The following is a 22,980-nucleotide window of genomic DNA, read 5'->3' as shown; positions in this document are numbered from 1 at the left end:
ATTTATGTAGTCTGAAATTCTTATCCAGTTAAACTACTTGTTAGGACAGTCGGTGGATTTCATTAACTCAGTATTGATAAACAATACAATTACAGTACAATTGTAACTTTTATAGTGCTTTTTCCTGGAAGAATTCCAAGGTAGTTTCCAATGCAAAGGGGCTCGCTGCTAATGAGCATACTAGAATAGGCTATGATCAGTCTTACACTAGGGATCACAAAAAATAACTTCCAATGGAAGTCAGTGAAGTTGCACTGGTGGTCTTAAAAAAGAAAAAAAAAAGAAATCAGTTAGTGGGATGAGATTCAGGGCTGGTTCTGAGCACTTATCAGCACCAGTGTTCCCTCTAAACTATGTGGCTATAGGTGATTAATCAGCCCCGCCCAGTCAGTCAGCTCTGGGCAGGGCCAATTTATCACTTGTGAAACTGTGCTGCCGCACAGTTTTAAGGGAACACTGATTAGAACTAATACTGATTATTCTGCTGGCTGTAAGGTTAGGTCAGATGGAATCCATGCAGTTATAACCATGTAAACTGGATGCAAGCAAAAGGAAAGCAAGACTCATGAGAAGGCCCCACGGTACATTTTGCAAAAATAATGATGATGTCCTGGTCAAATTCTGGTTGAAATAAGACCTATATAAATTTCTCCTCTAGTTTAATTAGAAAAGATGAAATGGTGAAATCCTCTGTAAGTAAGGTGACATGGAAGTTTACATTCTTATCTTTTGTTTCCAATTACTCCTAAAAAACCTTAAAAAAATCTTTCATCAGTCTGAAAGCATCTTAAAATGAGTTTTTCCCCCAAAGCAATTTTTTTTAGCATTTGAAGTACAGGCAGTCCCCGAGTTACGCGGATCCGACTTACGTTGGATCCGCAGTTACGAACGGGGCCCATCTCCCTGGTCCCCAGCAGACCAGGGAGAGGAAACAAAGCAGCGGAGCACGCGGGCAGCAGACAGCCCAGACGCATCTGGGCTGTCCGCTGCCCGCGTGCTCCGCGGCTTTGCTCTGCTTTGCTCCCCGTTTCCCTGGTCTGCAGACCAGGGGGACGGGGAGCAAAGCCGCGGAGCACACGGGCAGTGGACAGTTCTGACTTACATACAGAGCTCCGCGGCTTTGCTTCCCGTCCCCTTGGTCTGCAGACCAGAGAGACGGGGAGCAAAGCAGAGCAAAGCCACGGAGCCCGAGGGCAGCAGGACAGCCACGGCGCGCCTGGGCTGTCCCGCTGCCCCTGTGCTCCGCAGCTTTGCTCCGGACGCCTGTGGTACAGCAGCTGGGGCGCTGCCGGTTGGTCCCGTAGCGCCGCTCTGGGCACTACTGGACCAACCCGGCAGCACCCCAGCTGCTCTGCCCCAGGCGTCCTGATTCAGTCACTGCTGGTCAGTTTCAGCAGCGGCTGAATCAGGACGCCTGGGGAAGAGCAGCTTGGGTGCTGCTGGGTTGGTCCAGTAGCGCTGAGGAGCGGCAGCACTACTGGACCAACCCAGCAGCACCCCAGCTGCTCTGCCCCAGGCGTCCCCAAGTCAGCCGCTGCTGAAACTGACCAGTGGCTGACTACAGGAAGCCTCTGCCCCGGGCTTCCTTGAATCAGCCGCTGATCAGTTTCAGCAGCAGCTGACTTGGGGATGCCTGGGGTTCTTAAGTTGAATCTGTATGTAAGTCAGAACTGGCATCCAGATTCAGCCGCTGTTGAAACTGATCAGTTTCAGCAGCGGCTGAATCTGGACGCCAGTTCCGACTTACATACAGATTCAACTTAAGAACAAACCTACAGCCCCCATCTTGTACGTAACCCGGGGACTGCCTGTAAAAGCGTTTAAAAACTGCCAAAGCTGAGAGTACAAATAAAGTAATATCTTCAGCACACAGTGTGTTTTACATATGGTGATGCTGTTTTTAAGTGCGCACAAAACTCATGAATTGAGCACGAGGAAGACTGTTCTAAACTCTGGGTATGTCTACACTACAGCGTTATTTCGAAATAGCTTTTTGCTATTTCGAAATAATGCATCTACACACAAAATGCATTTTGAAATAGCACATCCACACTGACTGAATGGTGAATAGCATTTAAGGCCAGCCAGAACTGGTTCCAGCAGGGCATCAGGTCGGAAGTTACTTTGTGGCCAGGGTGGCCAACAGGGCACTCTGTGAAGGGCTGGAGGCCTCCTACTTCAAAATAAGCGTCTACACATCGCTTATTTTGAAATAGCAATTTTGAAATTGGCACTATTCCTCGTGGAATGAGGTTTACTACTTTCAAAATAAGCCCTCCGCTATTTCGCATTAATTTTGAAATAGCAGTTGGCTTGTGTAGATGCTAGGAAAGTTATTTTGAAATAACAGCTGTTATTTTTAAATAACTTTGCTGTGTAGACATACCCTTAGTTGGGTAACTTGGGGTACATCTACACTACAGAGGAAGAGCAAAGCTGCCGGTGACAATCTTCTAGGGTTCAAATTAGCTGTCTAGTTAAGACAGCTAATTTGAAGTGAGAGGGTCACTTAGGTCGATGCCGGCAACCCTGCTTTCCGAGGAGTAAGTGAAATTGAAGGAAGAATGTTTGTTCTTCAGATTTCTGCAGTGTAGATAGCGCAAAAGCTGAGTTAAGCTACTTTGACTTCACCTATTCAATTAATGTAGCTGAAGTTGCGTTTCCTAATTCGACTTTCTCCCGTACTGTAGATGTACTCTTGCTGAGTTGTATAGCAAAAAGGGGACTGAGGATATATATATATATATATATATATATATATATATATATAGGTAAGCCCTTGGAAGAGTCCCTGTGATGCAAGGGATGTAGAAAAATCTCAATATCACACCAACTGTCTTCTTTGTGGAGGAGTCTGAAACAAACTACAGCTAAAATAACAAGTGCCTAACTTGAGCTTCAGGTAGTGCTCAAGTGGCCTCCTGGGAAACTGTAGCAAGTAGCTCTTGTCTCCAAGCCACCAATGTGGGGAAACAAAGGAGGCAATTGCTCCTGCATTTCTAAGGGACCTTGGGTTCCCAGCTGCCACCACTACTGTTACTATAGCAGTCAGAGCCCCAGGTCCATCTTGGGAGGCCTTGCCCCTTCCAGGAGTACAGAGCTACCCCCTCCCCCTTCTTGCCCAGGGGCCCATGCAGGAGGTCAGCTCTTACAGGATCCCTTTAACCTATGTAGTGACCAGGACTCTTAGATCATCTCAGACAATCAGGGTATGTCTACACTACAAAGTTAATTCGAACTAGCAGACATTATTAGTTTCTGTTAGTTATTAGTTTCTGTTATTAGTTTGAAGCCTGCTACCCATTCATTTCATTTGGTGTCCTCTAGTCCTTCTATTATGGGAACTAATGAAGAACTTTTCTTTATGCACCCTCTGCACACCACTCATGCTTTTATAGACCTCTATCATATCCTCCCTCAGTCTCCTCTTTTCTAAGCTGAAAAGTCCCAGTCTCTTTAGCCTCTCTTCATATGGGACCTGTTCCAAACCCCTGATCATTTTAGTTGCCCTCCCCTCTCCCACCCTCTCTCTTCCCCTCTCCCACCTCCTTTTCCCAGTCTCCCCAGAGGTTAATCCCCCCTCCCCACCCCGAGTTTTGTTCAATAAAGAGAGTTTCTATTTTTGAACACACGTGTCCTTTATTTTGTACATCAGGAAGGGGGGCTAGAGAGGGGTAAGTGGAAGGAGGTGAGGGAGAAATGGGGTACGAGCTCCTGATGGGGAGGAATGGGCTGGCTCCTCGGGATGGAAGCTCTCCTGAAGCCCCTTGATTGACCCCCCCTCCGGATGGCAGCCTGCGGCAAGTGCAGCCGGGCTGATGGCCGAGTGCTGTGATGTGTCGAGTGTGGCATCAGGGCACTCCAAGCCAGGACTGCTTTGCTGTCCCTCATCAAATTAGACAAACGAGCAGGGAACCCCTGAGAACTGTCCATCCAGGGTGGAGGCCGGGTCCCTTTAAGCACAGCCCTCGGCTAGCCTGAGACATCAGTTCCACGCTCTAAGTCCTAATCTGATGCCCTGCCGGCACTGCTTCCGGCCATCCTTAACCCCGGTTCAGGGTCCACTCAATGTGGACATGCTAGTTCGAATTAGCAAAACGCTAATTTGAACTAGTTTTTAGGTCTAGATGTACTAGTTCGAATTAGCTTAGTTCGAATTAACTAATTCGAATTAAGTTAGTTCTAATTAGTGCTGTAGTGTAGACATACCCTTAGGTAGATATATTTCCAAAACTAGCTCCTTGTTACACCTATCCTCTCTAGCCTCCTTTGTTAAGCAAGTCTGTTCACAGGAGACAATCTGGGCCTTTACATTGAACAAAGAACATGTGTTAAAGGAAGACTATACATGCATAAAGGACTAGAACTGATGAATGTATGTACATTTCCCCAACTGTTTTTTTAACAATACACACAATTATGCCATATAATTACGTTACCCAAATTTTATAATCCTTGAAATGTTTATAATTTCCTCATTAACTATTCAGCAGTAAAACCACTTACATGTGAAGAATTTTATACAAAATCTGTATAGACTTTCTACTTTACACAAGTGACTTAATATTAAATATATGTACTCTGGAAACATATCAAATTAAGTAAATGGATTCTAATAGGCACAGACACCAGCATTAGCAAAAACTGCTTAAGTGAATACCTTTCCCAGCTCCAGTGCAAAATAATCCTTTAACAATAATTCATTTTCCTTTTGGTTACTATGATATATACAAAGTAGGTCTGCAGAGATTACATTGATAGAAGAAAAATCATGAAACAGTGAGATAGCATTGGATTGTGTATAGAAACACTGGGAAAAGAAGAGAGAAAAGAGAAGAGGTTCCTAGGTCTTATTTTCTATACAACCACTCCCCGACTTACAAACACACTGACTTACAACCATCTGTACTTACGACCAACTTCCCAATAACCCCATTATAATATTTTCGAATTGAGAACCATGAACCAAGTTTTTTGAACAGCGCGGCAGTGCGTTTAAGAGTATTTCCGACTTACGACCAAATCGAGTTATTACCAGGTGTTCGGAACGTAACTCATTCGTAAGTCGGGGACTGCCTATACATGGAACTTAGTGCAGTGCACAAAATAGCACTTACTTCGCAGAACTTGACCCTATGCTTTTGTCATTCAGGTGAGACCAGTGCCTCTGATTCCAGGGATGCACAGTTCCTTCAAACTCTCCTATTTAACGATAAGGCCCTGGTGAAGAACATTGCACAGCACTGTGAGCTGTTTGTGCAGCTAGCTCATTATTTTCCTGTTTGGCCAATACAGCAAAAGTAAAATGTTTTACATTCATGATCTGTTCCTCCCCTTGGGCACACTGCACACCTAGTGCCACTTATGTGAGGTTTTTATATCACCTTTGAAAAAAAATCTCTCTCTCGCTCGCTCTGTAGATAGATAGATATAGTGATTTACATCCTGTATCTGAGAGGCAGGTCAGGTCTTCACTCTTGAGCAATAAAAAAAGAAGCTTTTAATAATATAAAAAGCAGAAAAAAAATGGGTGGCAACAATAAAATTGTACCAGAACTAAATTACACTTTTTTATACATTTCTGAGGTGTGATGTTTTGTGTCTGCTCCACAGCTGCAAGATTCAAAAGTTAGTAATTTAATATTTGAGTTCTCCCATGTGGCCTCCACTTGTCTAAATATTATTTTTTCCATCAACATTGTCCAGCTGGCTTCAGCAGGTGCCTGCATATCCTATTGACAGAGAAGTTAGCCAAAGACAATTTTCACTATATAGATAGAGGTCAGTAAATTGTTAGTAGTAGCTGAAGCAATGATGTTGTGTCTAATACCCTAGTCATGGATCAGGGCCAAACATTTGCAAAGCACTGTACAAATTCAGAAGAAAAGACAGCTCATGCTAGAGATCCTATAATCTTTGCGTTATTGGAAGCACCAATTTTCTAAAACTTGCATAGGCTGGGTTATATGCTGAACATATTTTAAAGACTATGGCTATCACTATGCTGATTGAAAAAAATATTAGATTATCTCTAAGGATGGTCCCTAGGACAGAATTAAAAAAAACCTCAAATTCTTTATTTTCTTCCTTCAACTTATAAGCCTTGGAGGTGCTTTTATGAAGTACTAGGAGAAAGGATAGGCATGAAGGGAACCAGAGACAGACAGAGTTCAAAAGGACACCATGGTAAATAATGGATTTCACAAGGCACTCTTGGATAGGGAAGGGGTGATGAAAGGGAATAAGGAAAGAATACTCAGCTGAAGATATAATGAAAAACTGAAGAGTTTACAGAGAGGCAAAAATTGAAAGGAGGAGAGAAGTGCTGCATTTTGGAAAACAGCTAATTTTGAGCAATAAGGTTGAAACTGTCAAAACCAAAGTCCCCTAAAAACAGATGTTAGGATAAATAGTAGAAGAAAATCCTCCTCAATAATGAGAAAACTTGACATGAATCAAATCTGCTTCTTCAATTTTGCACGCATAGCCCACTGAATCATCAAAAACTGGGAGGCAAAACTTGCATTTTTGACATATATCGTTCAGGCATAAGATCATACATGTCCCATAGGTAAACAGCAGTGGAAAGTTGTTGGTTTTTTTTTATTTGGTTGGGGTTGGGTTTTATTTTAAATGTCTTTGGTTCACTGGAACTATGCAGAGAATTAATTTGGAAATTCTCTCTTGTGGGACGTATGTGCAGAGCTGGAGAGAATCTTGTGGTTGTGCTTCATGAAATGTCACGGTAAACACAAAACAAAAGAGTAGAATTTCATAAGTTAGGCACACACAAAAATTACTGTGTCCAAAGTATGTCAAATTTCACAGAGTTTTGTAGAAATTGGAGGAAAAAAATATGCAATCAATGACTATCTATTGAAAAGTCCAAAAGGTGTAACAGGGCTAGTGTAGTGAGAAAGCAAGAGTACAAGGGATATCATTACTGCCTCAAAAAGGAAGATCAATATTGCCAAAAGCAAAACTAAACCATATTTAAAGAGCTGAGACATGGGAAAATAGCAGCCAAGGGGCCATTTGCTACGAGGTGCTAGGTGATTTAGCCCCTACTGACACGTTGGCATTCAATAATTTACATGAGCTGTTCATGATTGGGCCCAAAGTGAACAAGTGTATGTTGATCATATTACTGAAAACAGACTAGCCACTGATATAGAAATGCAAAGATTTTTATCAGGATATGGAGTAAAATTTAAGGCCAATTTAATGCAAATGAAATAGGTGTTAGGACTGTGTATAACTGATTGTCTAGGCACTGCCTCCTTGGGCCTCATGAGGGCAAGATTTCCCTTTTGTGGGTCTGTAACTTGTTGGGCGTTGTCCTTTACAGATCCACTGCTATCATGTGGTAGCCCTCCAACTAAGGCACATCCCTGCCAACATGTTACAGTTCAAAGCCTCGAGGAAATCAGTGATCCCTATCCTTCTGCCCCATGTTCATCTCCTTTTCTGGGCCTAATCATCCTTCTACCAAGTGGCTTGTCTATCTAATAAGCTATTTTACACATTTGAGAAAGTAGCAGAGTTCAGTTCTTTTTTCTGGTCAGCCCCAAACTGGACTAGATCTCTTCCTTTTAATTCTCCACTCCATGTCTGACATTGATGGCAAGTGTAGCAGGGTGGGATCAATAGAATATCTTTAATCCCTTCTTGCCTATATGGGACCTAGCTGCTTGGTCACATGGTACACCTACCATGGAAGCCTTTGGCTCAAATTTTAGAGCAAGTTAAGTGTTATTTTGCTTTGTAAATGAAACATGGGGTCCAATTCACCTCCCATCATTGCAGTGTATACCAGGAGCTACACAATTGAAGCCAATGGCAACACACCAGTATAAAAGAGAGGAGAATTGGCTCAATGAGAGGAAAAAAAAATTGGTCAGTAGATGAGTATAAGATGAAAAACAGTGTCACATGCATTAGTCTGGCTTTCAATTATTTAATTTTTCCTGCATTCCCATCATTTTATGCGCCCGTTATTTCAAAATATTTGAAATATTTTTTGAAACAACAGGTGTGCTATTTAGGCATCCTTGTAACCATTGTTCCATGAGGATTAAGGGATGTGTCAAAACAGTGCATTATTTTGAAATAAAATCAAAATAAGATACGTAATTTGCATAGCACAAACTGTGTATCTTATTTTGAGTTTAGGGTGCTGTGTAGACACACCCTCAGTGTAAGGGGTTACTGCATATATATTCCAATGAGAGCGAAGTTCAGAAAAGAATGTCACACACACAGCAAAGGGACAAAAGTAAAGAAGCACAGCAAGAGCCTGCCAGGGGTCAGAAAAGGCAGGTGCCTGCCTGGTTCAGTGCGGAGATCAGGGACCTAATTCAGGTTTGGGGCTGAGGGGGAAGGATGCCTCCAATGTCCATGATCGCCACACTAAACGGAGGAATGCAAACATCTACAGGCGGTTGACTGCCAGCCTGGCCACCAAAGGCAGGAGCAGGTTTGCATGAAAATAAAGGAGCTGCGGCAGGCATATGACAGGGCCACAGGGGGCAGCTCCCAACCGGGGGCAGTCCTAGACCCCTTCCCTATTTTGATGATGTGGACCGCATCCTGGGGGGCAGGATGGTCCATGCCCCCCAGGTGATCATCGACCCTGGGGCAGAGCTTGCTGCCTCCTGTTGCTCCAGCCCCTGCTGCCTCTGCAGCTCCGCTCCTCCTCCCACTCTCTCCCCCTCTCGCTTCTTCCTCCCCACGCCCTCAGGGATGCCGAGGCCTCCACACCCGCAGTGCTGGGAGACAGCTGGGCCAGCGAGACCCCCCCAACCCTGAGCTTCTCCCCCTTCCTCTCTTTGTCTCCCCCTGACAGCTCCCTCCTCCCAGGTTTTCCCCTCCCCCTCCCACCGTCTTTCTGCCGTCTCACCTCAGTTTCATCTCCCCACCCCAGTTTTGTTCAATAAAGAGGCTTTGTTGTAATGAACAAGTATCTTTTATTGTACAGCAGGAAGGAGGGGGGGTTAGGGAGAGGTAAGTGGAAGGACGAGAGGGAAGAATGAGGCACAAGCCCCCAGCGGAGCACACCAGGGAGACTGTTACTGCCTGCAGAAACTGCTGCCAGGCTCAGAAGCAGCACCAGAGTGCCTGGGACGGCTCCATGGTGCAGAGTACTGAGGTGTCCTGAGTGAGAGCAACCAGAGCATACAGAGAAAAAAAAATGCTTTGCTGTCCCTCAGCAAGGTAGGCAAGCAAGCAGGGAAACTTTGGAACCAGCTGTCCAGTGGGGTCCTTTTAAGCACAGACCTCACAGATAGCCTCAGGCAGCAGCCACACAAGGTAACTTCTGAGCTGATGCCCTGCCAGAACCCGTTCTGGCTGGCCTTAAATGCGATTCAGCATCCAATCAGTGTGGACATGCTATTTTGAAATAGCAAAATGCTATTTTGAAATGCATTTTGTGTCTAGACGCGTTATTTTGAAATAAGCTATTTCAAAATAACGCTGTAGTGTAGACATACCCCTAGAGACTAACCAAAAATATAGAGCGGGTATCATATTTTTGGTTAGTCTCTAAAGTGTTACAGGACCATTCTCATTTTTAATTTTTTTTTAAACGTGGAATTGTATCCATGTACACCATTATCAGAAGATGAACCTCACAGAATACCAAATTCGGGTAATACTTTTTTGCCTAAAGAATACCAAATTAGTACAAGTAATATTACTTTGTCATTCCATAGGTCATAGTCACGAGGCCAAAAGGCTCCACTGTGACCATCTAATCTGATCTCTTGCATAAAACAGGCCCTGAATTAATTCCTGGTTGAACTACAGCACACCTGTTAGGAAAAAAAATCCAGTCTTGATTTAACAATTACCATTGATGGACAATCCACCACACCCTATATTAAGTTTCTCAACTACACACTTAAAAGTTGTCTACCCTGTTAAAAATGTTCACCTTATTTCAAGTCTGAATTTGTCTAGCTCAGGGGTGGGCAAGATCCATATCTGGCCCACCAGGACTTTTAATCCAGCCCACAGCCCTGCCTCCACTGGGAACCTCAAGCAGGGAGCAGATCCACATCACTCATGGCACAAGGAACAGTCAGCTGCTTTGAATGGTGTGGGTCTAGGGCAGGAAGGGAGTCTGCCTAAGGATCCCGCTGGGCTATTGGCCAGGAGCTGCTTGGCCACAGCCTGCCAAGGGCATCTCGCCCCTTGTTATACTACAACTCCCAGCCCCAGGTTATTATGCCCTCCTGTCCCAGGTTACTACCCAAACCTTCTGCATTCCTCCTTCCCCAGGTTACAACTCCCTCCCAGATCCTGCACTTCCTCCTACATCCCTCTTTCAAGCCATAAACCTCTCCTGCACCAATACCCCTTCCCTGACTCTACACCCCAATCTCCTGCCCCTATCACAATCCCCTCCTCCACCCAAACTCCCTCTCAGAGCTCACACCCTCTCCTGCACCCAAATTCCCAATCCGAGCTCCCTTCTGTACCCAATCTCGGTCCCAGACCCTGCATCGCCTCCATAGAAAATTGTCTCCTTTGACCACTTATCAAAATCTTAGCATGTCCCCCTCATTAAAAATTGACCACTCTTTGTCTAGCTTGGCCTTCTAGCCATTAGATCTTACCATAAGTTTGTCTGAGACTGAAGAATTTGTTTTTGTTCCCTATGTAGGCATTTAGAACCTGAGATCAAGATGCCCTTAACCGTCTCTCTTTTAAACAATATGGATGGAGTTTCTTAATGTCGTTTCTGAACCATCTCCAGTTTATCAATATTCTTGAACTGGACACAGAATCCAACTCACCATGCCAAATAATGAGGTAATATAACCCCCCTGCTCCTAATTGAGATTCCCTCATGCACAGTGCCAAGGACTGTGTTAGCTCTTTTGGCACAGTGTCATGCTAAGGCTAGGTCTACCCTTAAACAGTTACAGCAGCACAACTCTTTGTATCTCTTCAGCACAGCCACTCAATATAGCAACCGAGGATTCACCCACCACTGTGCTTAGAATCCTGTGTTAACCTACTGTTGCCTATGCTAGGGGGTCAGGCTGGCTTAAATATGTCACTTGGGGGTGTGGATTTTTCACATCCTTGAGCAGAGTAGTTGGGCTGATTTAATGTTTTTTTAGCATAGACCTGGCCTAAGAGGTCCATTAATTAACCATGATGATCCTCCAACTCTTTTTCAGGGTCACTTGTCTCCAGGGGAGTGTTGCCTATCTTTTAAGGAAGCCCTCCTTAGCAGGGGTCTCGAACTCCCAGCCCTATTACATATTCAGGCTGTGGGGGCCTTTCCATTACCAGCCCTCATGCTCCGCCCTTTTCTGCCATCACTCTACCCTCACAACATCCCCAAAGCTGCTTGCTTGGTGGATGGGGCTCAACAGGGGCCTGGATCCACATGGAAGCAGTAGTCACTTCTCCCTTGCACTCTCCGTGGTGGCAGAAGCCAAAGGGAAGTGCACTCTGTTTCTCTGTGACTCCTGCCTCTACAATTGCTCCAGCTGGGACTGGCCCACAGGCTTTGAGTTTGGGACCTCAGCCCTATGTACTTTGTTTTTCTAACTGTATCTGTACATTTGGCAGTATTAAAATAAACAGTGTTTGCTTGTGCCTAACTCTCCACGTGTCCAGGTCACACTGAATCAGTGGTTTGTCCTCTTTGATTTTGCCACTGCCACAACCTTTGGTTCTTCTGAAACCTTATGAGTTATGATTTTGAATGTTCTTCTAGGCACTTACTTCAGTTCATCGAGGAAGATGAAGAGAAGCTAGTGAGAACGGTGCGGGTGCTAAATGACAAAGGGAAGTGGTATGGACTGATTATAAATATCGATAAAACTAAGACAATGGTACTGGAAGATAAAGAAATAGGAAGGAAGATCAGTGTAGATGGGATCGAACTAGAGAAGTTCATGTATTTGGGGAGCAACATGACATATGATCTAGACTGTAAGAAGGAAATAGCAACTAGAATAGAGAAAGCTAAGAGAGAGTTTGAAGGCAATGGGTAAGATCTGGAAAAGGAAAGTTATTAGGTTGGAACGAAGCTGAATGTCTTGAAAAGGTGTGTATTTAGCAGATTGTTGTATGGATGTGAGACATGGGTGATAACGAAAGATTTGAAGAGAGGGATATTAGCGTTCTAGACCAGTTCTTATAGAAAGATCCTGAGAATAGGATGGATGCAGAAGGTCACCAACAAGGAATTATATAGGAAGATACAGCCAAAAGAGAACCTTCTGCAGAAAGTTATATAATGGAAGTTAAGGCTATTTAGGCACATCAGCAGAATGATTGATGAGAGAAAAGTTAAGACCCTGGTATTCGGCAAAATGGATGTTCCAAACAGGAGAGGCAGACCCTACAGAGAATGGGTAGATGATAGATGACATAGTAGATTGGTGCAGAGCTAGTCTACAGAAACTAAGCTGCTCTGCACTGGACAGGGAAAGATGGAAGGAAATAGTGAGGGAGTCATTGGACACCAACGGGAGTTGAGTCCATGGTTGTTGATGATGACGACGACAACATATGAATTCATACACACATAAGTCTGGAATAATTCGAATGAATCAATTTCAGGTACATGGGATTTATACAGGGGTGACAGATCAGGATCTGAACCTTTAAAAATAAAAATGCTACCATTTATATTGCTGCTGATCTGGGACCTATATAATCTTGCAAATTCCCAGGATGATGGCATCAATTACAATTAGTGTGTGAAACTGACTGAAACCATAAATAAAAAGAAACAAAAACAGCTGGAATCCTCCCACATTCCAGTTTGCAACTGTAACTCAAAACACTCAACAAATGGGCAGATGGCAATTTATGTGTTGCTTCTGTGCCAGTTATGGAGCAACCACAAAATATTTAAAAATCCAACTAATGGTATTTATTAGCGTACATAAATCAAAGCAACTGTTTTCAGTATTTGCTGCATTACAATTAACAATCAAATTTCAGTGTTAAACACATGCAGAAATTGGAGGGTCACCCCAGTTCTATTATGTGTGAATTGCTTATTCTAAAGTTTGACCAAAAGTGGACATTTCTTCTTCCCTGTCCCACACAATTCTTTTGTCCTCATTAAGCAAATTAAGCTTCTATATGCAGGGTGGGCAGAAGAGTTTGTAAAGAATGAAATGGGGATGTTATATTAAATAATATGAAGGATCACAACGAAGTAGGCAAATTAATAAAACAAACAATGGCAACGTAAAGGGTATGTGGTCATCTATTTGATAATCTTTAAATAATATGGAAACTAGGCAGAATCTTAGAAATTGTAACTGGGTAAGAACTTATCAGATCATCAAATCTATTCCCTCTTACTGTGCACAATTATGGTAGACACTGTCTATAATCCAGTATACACAGACTAAAGTGGTTGTACTTCTTTTGGAAGACCATTCTACACACTAATAGATGCATTAATTTTACTGCTAGTAGTTGTAACTAGATCCTCGTAAGACTGCAAGAACAATAAATGCGTAAGGTATATAAATTAATTGAATTCATCATTTTGGTAAATAAGGTACTTTTTGTAGACTCTTTTACGACCCCACATCTTGATACAGAGAGAAAAATGCAATAACAAAGGAAGTGTACTAACCAAATATCAATATCTGATAGACATGCAAACCTATATTACAAGCAATATTTCAAACAGCAAAATATTATGAACCAGCAAGCAGATAGCTTTCCAGAATCTGAATTTCTGGAGAAACAAGTGGTCCATTTTGAATGTCTTTATTACTTTGCTTAATGTATGCACTCTGTGGAAGTGCGATTTCACATTACATTTCCCTTAAACATGTAAATCAAGCAAAGTACCTAAAAGCTATTCTTCACTGTCAAACATGTCACTTATACTAGAATCTTGTTGACAGTCTAAGAAAGTAATATATAATGCAACTGTGTGTGTGTAGCACTGTAAATCCTTTGTTGGCTTTTTTTTTAATATATATATTTACTGTGGATTTGCTTAAGCAGGAGGTGGGGATACCAGATAAGTAGCTGACTTCCAAACGAATCCCTTTCTAATACGGTGTTTGTTTGTTTTTAAACTTAATAAGTATTTTATGTATTGAAGATAATTCATGGATGTTGGAAACATCTGCTATTTTTTACTATTAACAGCCAAGATTTGGTTTGAGATTTAGTGTTATTTACACCTATGACTATAAGGGCCTAGGCCAGATCTTGCGCGCAGTATTTGTGTGGTTAAGGTGACCAGGATTTGCCACTTTCCAATCTGTTCAAGATATGCTGTCAAGTTTTCTATTCCCAATCCTCTGTCAACCACTTTGGCTCAGTCAAGATTTCTGCAGATGCGATACATTTGGGCACAGATGGCATGTGTCACCATTCAGTTATTTGTGATGTTCTGTTTTCCATATAGCATAAAAAGTTAATGACAATGTTAGAGTATAAAGTACATGCTGATATGCTTACTTAATGTCTTTCATTAGATGGCACCACTACATTACATGAGCAAATTAGAGCAGTATTTGCAAGTGAGAGAAGATCTATGGCCTGTTTTATGCAGGAGGTCAGGCTACATGATGAGAACAATGTTTTCTGGTCCTACAAAGTATAAGGACACAACTGATTGCTATGAAACCTAATTTTGGATGATTTTTCTTTCCTCCCAATATTACTCTCCTGCCAAGAGCTTACTGAAAACTTGTGTGTTTCCTACATCTATTTCAATGTTTTAGATTAAATTGTTGCGCTTAACCTCTTTTCAGTTTTTATATTCTCTCAGAGCCAAATCATCATCTAATGGCTAAAATCCTACTGATTCCAGCTGGATTAGATTTTTGCTTGATTTTAAGTTACTACAATGCAGAGTTCTAGCAGTCAGAGAGAATTTTTCCAAACATTGTAAAAAACAGTAAATGTCCAATGTTCAGTAAGGAGATATGCACTGGTTTTTGAGGTTGTAATCCCTGGGTTTTCTCCTTGGAGAAGAAGCCAGCCACTGAAAAATTTGCAGGGTTTCCTTGGAATTTTAACTAGATATTCAGTCTGTTCTTCGGACATGAGGGAGAAAGAGATCCAAAATGTGTGTTCTATCAAATAAACAAGCTCGGTGTCAACTGCATTTTTCAATGACCTGTTTATGTCACCATAAAATGCCATTTCAGCTTTTTTTTAAAAATCTATCTACCTGTGTTACAACAGATGGATGGATGAAATAATTAGCTGACATCTCTTAGCATAAGGTATACTATCCCTCGGGAAGTGGAGGAAGCTTCATGGTTTAAAACTAGACTGGACAAAATGATAGTGATTATAACAGAGAACACTCCTGCACTGGCAGGGGCTTGAAATAAATGGCCTAACGAGCCTCTCTCAACTTCATAGGATTAACTAGAAGATCTACCTGACATTGCTGAGGTCCTTAACTCAAATAACTGTTGTTTTTCTCCATTCAAATAGTTATTCTGGGGTGAGCCCTGGGATGAGGAGGTCAGTATGCAGGCTGCTCTGGGGAGAACCTGGCCTCTGTCATTGAAGCAGCTTGAGGCCAGGTGAGAAGCACCTGTCCACAGCTCCTGCACCCGCAGCTGCACAGCTAGGGGAAGGGTACCTATCATCTGGCCTAGGAACAAACATACACACAGAAACTCTCTGAAATAATAGATAGCTGTCCCTTTGTCCATCTCTGCCACAAGCTGTCCCAATGGGGTTATAGCTGTCCCAGTCACTATCTCTGGCCCCTTGCGGTCATTCTACAGTATAACTCTCCCTGCTAGCACACCCCTTCCTTTTTGATTTATGAGAAATAATCACATTGTAGGCACACCCCACTGCCCAGGCACAACTAAATCCTTACCTTGCTTTAAGTTATGGTAAGAGAAAGCTACATACCAAATTTGGTGGTTCTAGTTCTAACAGTTTAGGATGAGTTCTTGAATAAATGGACTCATAGACGTATGGATGGACATGCAGACAGACAAATGCACAAACTCTTGATGCCAGATTCTCTCAACTATAGTAGATTAATTTAGCAAGTGAGAGATCAAGTGACAAATATAGCCTCATGTTTTTCCACAGTGCTGGGGGAGCAAAGTTAATGGAAGTTTGTACTTGATACCGCATTGGTTCCATGTGGATTTGTACAAGGCAAAAATGGCTATTAGGTTCTGAGAGAGGGATATACAGGAGTGAAAGAGAGATGACTGGGAGGAGCCAGGTCTGTGCAGATTAAATCTTCAGAGAGGAGGAGAAGAGCTACAGAGGCTAAAGATGACTAAATCTCCATATCGAGGACAGAATTTCTTCTCCTCACAGCTGTTTGCTGGAAACAGCACTGGATCCTGCAGCAACAATTACAACCCAATTCCAAATCCTACTTAAAGGTGTATATCTACTTTTATTATTGCTCACCATCATATTATTTAAAATACAAATCTGTTTCTTTTCATAAAGAGTTCTTACACTGCTGCTCATCTATTAATGTAGTGCAATTCATACCGGAGCAAGTCTATCCATCATAAGGATGGTTTTTATCTGATCCCATGCTTTTTTGGAAAAAAGTTAGAAGTAAGTAGTATTTGACATGGAAGAGGAGATGAGCACACACACAGACATCTAAGACACATACCTCTATTAGTTATTATTCCATATAAACAGTCCCTGTGGCACCTTAGGGCATGTCTACACTTCAGGGCAAAAGTCGAATTAAGATACGCAACTTCAGCTATGTCAATTGTGTAGCTTAATAGCTTAATTTGGCTTTTGGCACAGTCTATACAAGGATGATCACTCTTCTTTCAACTTCCCGTACTCCTCATGAAATGAGGGTTACAGAAGCTAGAGTTTAAAAAGAAAAATCTGTCATCTCAAAATTATTTCAAAATAATGCTGCAGTATAAACCTGCCCTTAGACAGAGACTAACAAATATAGGTGACAAAGGCTTGCTCATTGTTTTTAAAGTTACAGACTAACATGACTACCCCTCTGAGACTTTATAACATATAGAGAATGTAATACAGATAATGGCTTTATTTTTGCACGTGAGTGCATAATTTGCACATGTGGTTGTAGTAATAGTGCTTACTATTAATGAAATGTTTTTGGATGCATAACACCACACTGAGGTTTGGTTTTTTTAAAAATGAAAATCAATCAGAAGTGCCATCAGATGAAGCACTAGAGGATGATGTTTACATTGAATGCTAACTCTCAATATATTACATTTATGTTGTAAAAGGATCAAAAATTACTTATTATAATAAGATTCCACTAGAATTGATAAATGACATATATGGTCTTATTCTGAATCCAGATCAGACCAGCGGTAGTTCACTTTGAGTGATTTTGCCTTCTGGTAAAACACATGTAATGAAAATTACATAAATTGAGGGACAGGTTTACCTTACATTTTTCTTCTAAGTAGCTAAACTGCCTTAGTGATTTTTCTTACAACATACCCCCCCACATACTTTTTCATAACCCATTTTTCCCCTCTGCCACCCAAGCCTAAAAATGTGTCAAATCTACTGTTTCTATTCTAATGTTTTATTGCTTTGTGAGTCATTATGATGATGTCTAAACAGGGAATTAAAGAAAGTGAGTTATGAAGCAGAAAGGTCTTTTTCTTATCAGGGGATGAGAACTAAGGGTGGAAATTACTGAAATTATGGCTTTCTATTAAATGTCATGTTTTCTTTTTAACGGAGTATGCAAGGTGATTTGTTGAACTTTCAATTTTCTACAAGTGGCTATCAAGCAAAGTGTAAAGTAGAAAAGACTGGGAAGAACTGGTAAGTGGTCCTTCATGCCCATGACTAGCTTTAAACAATGGTTTTTCTTTGCGTAAAATGAGGAAGACGTTTTACTGTGATCCATTACATGTCTTTGAACAAACTTTCATGTGTCTGTCTTTCTCTTTTGAAATACGGTTCCCTCAACCAGCTAGTCAGATTGTGGGCACTGGGGATCTTGCCATTGGGAGTAATATATATTACTTTGAAGCAATTGCTTATTTACAAAGAATGCATAATGTCTTGTTCCCCTAAATGAAGGGGGAACTAAGAAGCAGTTTTAAAACTTCAGAGGGGTAGCTGACTTAGTCTGTAACTGGAAAAACTAGAAGAAAGAAGCAGTTTGTAGCCTACAACCCCCACAAGCCACTTTAGTCAACACCATCAGACCAAAATGCTCTCTAGCTTTTTCTAGGATCACGCTGTTTCAGGCTTTTGCTTGACTTTTTGGGAGGGCCCCTTTTCCTCCCCTGCACCCTTCTCCATTCTTATGTGTCACCTCAGTATCTTACACTTCCATACTCACTTGCCTGAAACAACACTCTGGCTACGTCTAGACTTCAAGCCTCTTTCAAAAAATAGTGTCTAGACTACAACCAGTACTCTTGAAAAAGCAAGCCGCTTTTTCGAAAGAGAGCATCCAGACAGTCTGGATGCTCTCTAAAATAATGCAATTTGTGCTTTTTCGAAAATTTACTTTCGAAAGACTGCAGCAGCAGTCTACATGCAGGGGAAGTCTTTTCGAAAAAAGGCTACTTAAAAAAAAAAACCTGTTGTCTAGACACTCCCTTTCAGTTGGTACACACACACACACACACACACACACACACACACACACACACACACACTATGGCTATGTGTACACTGCACCACTTTTCCGGAAAAGGAATGCAGATTAGACCAGTCGGAATTGCAAATCCGCGGGGGATTTAAATATCCCCCGCGGCATTTGCATTTACATGGGTGCCACTTTTTTCCGGCTTGGGGATAAGCCGGAGAAAAGCGCCAGTCTAGACGCGATTCTCCGGAAAATGAAATCCTCCGGAAAAGAGCTTATTTTCCGGAGAATCGCGTCTAGACTGGCGCTTTTCTCCGGCTTATCCCCAAGCCGGAAAAAAGCGGCAGCCATGTAAATGCAAATGCCGCGGGGGATATTTAAATCCCCCGTGGATTTGCAATTCCGACTGGTCTAATTTGCATCCCTTTTCTGGAAAAGGGGTGCAGTGTAGACACAGCCTATTTGTGTAGGGTGGGCTTTTATATACTGTCAGGATACTTGATAGGTAAGTTCACATCTACTAGCATCAACTGAGTATTAACCCAACCCTTAAAAATGTTTCACTCAGCTCATAATAATACCCTTTATTTTATTTGTGTCACTTTTTTTGAAGAACAAAAGAAATGGTAAAAATGTGCTAATTATATATTTGCTATTATTAAGAATAAAAATGGTTGTAAACAGGGAAACTATTGAGTGTTTTATTAACAAGATGCCTCACTGAAAAGTTCAGTTAAGATTTTTCTTGTCTTGCATGGATCAGGCAGAATCTGCACATTTTAACATTTGGATTTCATAGTAAAAAATAATACACTTATGGAATCAAAGAGACAAAAAGTAGTGTTTTGACTTGGATTATAACAGCCATACATGTTTCTTTCCATACTTCTACCAATTTTAAAAGAGTTACCCCTGGTTAAGGAATCTTGTGAAGGAAGGAAGGGGAAGGGAAGGGAAGAAAGAAAGAAAAATGTACACTCCATCTCATTTAGCATTAATAAATGAACAGTCATAAGCAGCACCCTTACAGACATGTAAAGTATGTGTCTTTGGGAACTATATCTAGTCAAACTATGGTACATACATGAAAAGAAAATGTGACAACTCATTTCAGCAGACAGGCAGAGTTCCAAACTACTAGAAGTATGTAAACTTTACCCAGGAGATCAATCTCCTCAAATATATACTTTAATTCAAAGAGAGAGATTCCCCCAAAGTCAGAGAATTTGAGAGAGATTTTCCCCTCCACATACAACATTTATAAGGGATTCTCAAAAGGGGTCCTGCAGAACTTGTAGTAGTATGGGACTGAAAATAAGATGACTTTCAGTTAATAGGATTATGCAAAAATAAAACATTTCACAGATAATTGAAGGGACAAAATGAGATAAAAGCAAGCATTTTGAAAGGGTTCCCAAACCTCTGGCAAACACAATTTGTCTTAATAAGGATGATATTATTACTGTTTAACAAGGCTGTTACATTTGAAAGCAATGTGTCCTTGCTACCTCATTAACACATGATAATGCCATTACATAAATCACTGGTATGTTGTCTTTTGAAATATTGGTCAGATCCTCAGTTTATGTGAGTTGTTTTAGTGCTACTGAAGTTAGTGGAGTTATACCAATTTACTCTGATTTTCTAGTCCTGCATCTTTAGCTGTAGTCATCCTGACAGAAACAGCAAAAATTGAGGGGCTTTTAAGACAAGTGATAAAATGAGAAAGCATGAAGAGACTTCCAATCGAGAAAGATAGAGAAGATTAGGACTGCTTACTTTAGAAAGAAGAGCATATACAGGGTAGGAGAGATATTCACAAAACAATGGTAGTGCAGAGAGGGTAAACCTAATATCATAGTATAACAAAAGCTTTAAGTTGTAGTATTCCCACTTGAAGGGTTTCAGAATAGATGAAAGGTGCCATATAAGCACACTTGATTATATCACCTTCCATTGTGACAGCATTTGAAGTGGCAGGCACCCTTCCAGAGAAGCATACTGAGATTCCTCTTTTATTATTTCGTTCCCTGGGAGGACAGGGGAACACTCAGTTGCTCATAGGCAAAGTCAGGGATATTGTGGGTTTTCTCTGTCAACAAAGAGGTCATGTGTCCAGAGCTGGCCTTACCATGAGGCAAACTGAAGTGGCTGCCTCAGGTGCCAGGCGGACCCAGAGAGTGGAAAATTGTGTCTGCTGCTGGTGCATATGTATTCTCTCTGCAGTACCATAAGAGGAGGAGAACAGGAAGAAGGCAGAATTGAGACCTTTCAAAGTTTTGGCCCAAGCAAGGGGGCAAGGGAGCATCATTTGAGCTCCCCGCCTCAGGTGCCAAAATGTTGTGGGCCGGCCCTGCATGTGTCTCTAGTTCAGGGTTCCAGGGGGACTGACAGACTTGCTGGACCACTAGGCAAGGTGGAAAGCAGGGCTGGTTCTGTGTTCCTCTAGAGAAGGGGCAGGACTGGAGCAGCCAGCCCTCAGGACCACCTGGAGTCCAATGTGCTGTGCTCCTGTAATACTCAGAGCTACCCAGAGCCCCAGGCCCTTTTGAATCACCAGGTCCTGAGGCAATTTCTTGCTTTGCCCCTTTCCCCTCCTCCAGTCAGTGGGCCTGCAGGCTGTCCTGCATCCTTATTGTCTATGAAGAGAGGAAAGCTACAAAATGTTTACAGTTTGATCTGTAGCTGAGGCCTGCATATGGAATTCTGAAGCATGAAGACATTCCTGAGATTTATGTCCCTAGTCATCACAGGCAGACTTGAACTTGGCAGCTCTGGAGCTTAGTGCATGAGCCACTACCACATGAGCTAACAGGAAAAGGAGTCACAGCTAAGGCTCTAGAGATAGAATGATGAATGTGCTCTCAGTGGTCTCCCTACCACTAGATGAGACAGTAGACCCCACCCAATTGGTGTGTGGGTTACAGTTACACATTTTTGTGGTAACTTAGAATAACTTCCTGTTTGGGTGGCATTTATTACATTCTTAAAATATTTGTCAGAAGGAAGTAGTGTGTGGAAGTGCCATGTGAGAGGAACCTTAAAAGGTATATTTACACTGCATTTTAAAACTAAAGGGCAGCGAATCTCAGAGCCAACATTTGCAGATTTGGGCTTGTGCTATGGACAGTACTAAAAACCACTGCACAAATGTTTGGGCTGCACCTTTGGCTCTAAAGCTTGGGTAGGTGGAGAGTTCAGGCCCTGAGCACCAGCCAAAGCCTCAGCATCTGTTTTTAGTGCAAGCCGTGTTAGCCTGAGTCTGTAGGCCCACATTATTATGGGTTTAAAATGCCAGACTATATTGAAAAAACCTCTAGAAGATATGCTGGTGAAAACAAAACTGCCAGGTAACACTAGAAGACAGTTAAAAATAATCCTATACACTAGGCTGCAGACAAGATGTTTAATAAATGTTTTTTCTATCTCTAATATTGATTATTTTATACAATTGTCTGTGGGAAGAGATATAGGGTAGTAAAAAAGTATTAAATATAAGTACTGTAATGGGTTTGGCACTCACCTCACACAAGCACCCATGTTTGGCCAAGTGCAGATTCCCGCCTAGCCTCAGTTCTAAAAGCTTTGCAGCTACTCTGTCCTCCAGTTGAGTCACACGGCCTCATGTGAATTCACAAACCCCTTCTGGGTTATATTTTTAACAGAGGCCCATCCCAGCACCTTCTGTAGAGCATCTCTGAGTCCAGTTCAGCCCCTCAGTCTTTGTTTCCCCACTCAATAGCAGAGTGGTGCCTCCAGGGCTTCTCCTCCTGAAGACAACATTTGTTTGTTTGTTTGTTTGTTTGTTTGTTTTTTCTTTCTTTCTTTCTTTCTTTCTGCCTGCCTCCTTAACCTTCTCCCTTCCAGGTCTGGACTGCAATTGAGCTACTGCAGATCCTGCAGCTCCTTTTGTAGTCCCACTCTAGCCTCCTGGAGGACTTCTCTATGGCCCTTTTGGCCTTAGGGCCTAACCCCATTACAAACACCAACAATGTTTTCAGCACTTCACTGTCAGAATCCATATCATGAGTCAAACAATGAAATCTAAATACTGGAATATTCAGTGGAAACTTAAAACATTTCTTCTGGGTTGATGAATATTCCTTATAAGCATAATGAAAAATACAGTTCCAACTAATAGAAATTTTCAAAATAGAAAACATTTAAGTTTTCCCACTGTAGGAGGATGGACACAAGATTACTATGCTCTTTATCTTACTCTGGAGTTGTATATTTCTGCATGGAAGACTGGAATTAAGCATAGTGACGATAATGAAAAGGAAACATCCTTTTGCATATACAAATTGAATAATGGGAACATTTATTAGCAAACAGTAAGTTGAAGGAAAAATGCTGGAATATTATTTACAGCTTCTTATTTGGTCAGTTCTGCAGGTGGAAGACGTCTGATACTGCAA

General features: G+C 41.9%; 1 long non-coding RNA gene across 2 annotated transcripts in view; it reads right to left on the bottom strand.

Moving 5' to 3' along the window:
• The window catches only part of LOC142831146 (uncharacterized), a 178,010-nt gene extending 155,638 nt beyond the window's left edge, over nt 1–22,372 (bottom strand). For both annotated transcript variants that reach the window (XR_012906805.1, XR_012906804.1), the window contains exon 1: nt 22,086–22,372. This is a non-coding gene — a long non-coding RNA (uncharacterized LOC142831146). The remainder of the gene's footprint in view (nt 1–22,085) is intronic.
• Between the last annotated feature and the right edge of the window lie 608 nt (nt 22,373–22,980).

Source organism: Pelodiscus sinensis, chromosome 12 (genome assembly GCF_049634645.1).
Source record: "Pelodiscus sinensis isolate JC-2024 chromosome 12, ASM4963464v1, whole genome shotgun sequence".
Taxonomy (NCBI): domain Eukaryota; kingdom Metazoa; phylum Chordata; order Testudines; family Trionychidae; genus Pelodiscus; species Pelodiscus sinensis.
Note: the sequence above shows the minus strand (reverse complement) of the source record. Positions and strands in the feature narration are given on the sequence as shown.